This window comes from Sciurus vulgaris (assembly GCF_902686455.1).
Source record: "Sciurus vulgaris genome assembly, chromosome: 6".
Lineage (NCBI taxonomy): Eukaryota > Metazoa > Chordata > Mammalia > Rodentia > Sciuridae > Sciurus > Sciurus vulgaris.
In genome coordinates this window covers 75,024,796-75,026,923 of record NC_136466.1, presented here as the reverse complement: position 1 = coordinate 75,026,923, position 2,128 = coordinate 75,024,796, and positions in this window count along the sequence as shown.

Genomic DNA, 2,128 nt, shown 5'->3' with positions numbered 1-2,128 from the left:
GTACTTCATTCCTTTTTATGGTTGAACTTTTGCTGAATGAATGAATGTACCACATCATTTAGCTATTTTCCACAAGGGAGCCCTTACGAATAACGCTATGAATATTCCTACACAAGCTTTTGTTGTACATCTTTTAAGTTCTATTATATACACCTAGAAATGGAATTAATGTGTCATATATTTAATTTTTGGAGAACTGTTGAACTTTTCCAAAGCTGCTTTGCCACTTAACATTATTATCATCCAACTATGACTATATAGGTTAGTGCTGAGAGATTCTTACCCTCTTAGATACCATTAGTTTTCAAATATAAGATTTTCAACCCTTTTCCCCCAATCTATATTATATCTTTTCATCCTTTAAACAGGGTCTTTCACAAAAGAAAATTCTTTAATTTTAATGAAGTCCAGCTCGTCAACTTCTCCTTTTGTGCATCTGTTTTTGGTATCAAGTCGAAGCCCAGACTGAATATTTTCCCTATATGTTTTACCTATTTTTTGATAGTTTTGCATTTTCCATTTGAGCCTGTGATCCATTTTGAATTAATATTTATATTTTATCAGATGGAGTTTCTTTCTCTTTTCTTTTTTGCTTATAGATATATCCAATTGCTCTTTTACCATTTGTTGAAAAGGCTATCCCTCCTCTATTGAGATGACTTTCCATATTTATCAAACGTTAATTGCGCACATTTATGTAAATCTACTTTGGGTTCTCTATTCTGTCCAACTGACGTATGAATTAGTCCTTTTGCTAATAACATAATCTTAATTATTGTAGTTGTATGACATCTTGAAATTTAATAGACAGATTATTTCCAATTTATTCTTTATAAAATTGTTCTTTGCTTTTTCATAAAGATTTAGTATAATTTTGTCTATACCTACAACAAATCTTGCTTGGATTTTGATAGAAATTGTGGCAAACTTATATATCAATTTGGGAAGAAATGACATCATTTTTGTGTTGAGTCATCCAATCAGTGAACATAGCATGTCTCTACACTTAAAATATTCTTTGATGTCTTCATTAGCATTTTGTAGTTTTCATCATAATAGTCCTATACGTGTTTTGTTAGATTTATGCCTTAATATTTCCTTTTTATTTTGAGTGATTATAAATTATGTGTATTTATGTATACATCTATATCTACATCCATATTTTAAATATAGATAGATGGATAGATAGACAGATAGATAGATAAATTTTGGTGTACATGGGCTCATTGCTAATATACAGAAACACTACTGATTTTGTTTTGTTTTTCTTGTATCTTGCAACCTTGCTGAATTTGCTTAGTTATAGGAATATTTTGTGTAGATTCCTTGAGATTTTCTATATAGACAGTTGTATCACAGGCAGATAAGTACAGTTTTATTTTTCCTGTAAAATAAAGTTGTAAGTTTATGTGCCTTTTATTTCCTGTTCTTGCCTTATTGCACTGGCTAGAACTCCTAGCACTATGATGAATAAGAGTGGTGAAAGCAGACATTCTTACCTCATTCCCAGTCTTAGGAGGAACACTTTCAGTCTTTTATTGTCAAGTATACTGTTAGCTGTAATTGTTTAATAATTATTTATCAATTTGAGGAAGTTCCCTTCTTTTCCTGTTTTTAAAATAATTTTTTCATGAATGGGTTTTGAATTGAATTCTATCAAATTGAATTCCTGCATTTGGGGGTAATAATTTCTTTATTACCTGCTTTAAATGTGGTAAAGCCTAATATTAAATATCATACAACAAAATGCCAAATATAGGTGACAGAACTGAGTACATTTGATCTTTTTTAAATTTTCCTTTGATTTCACAGGATTAGATCTTTTTCCCCTCAAAGTACTCTCGAGATTTTTCTATGACAATTAATGTGATCATGCAATTTTTCTTCTGTTTTTCCTAAAGCTGAGCAGTTTCTCCTTTTTCCTTCCTCTCTCCTTGACCTCCTCTGCCTGACATTCAGCATGCTACAGTTTTTATTAGGGCACCTTCATCTTTTTCTTCTCAGGTCTAGTTGACTTCTCCACAGGATACTATCTTGGTTTACTTATTAGTAGGTCTGACTTGATATTCACATTTCTCAGCTTTTTTCTTCAACAGTAGCCACCTTCTATTTATAGATTTACTGCAGA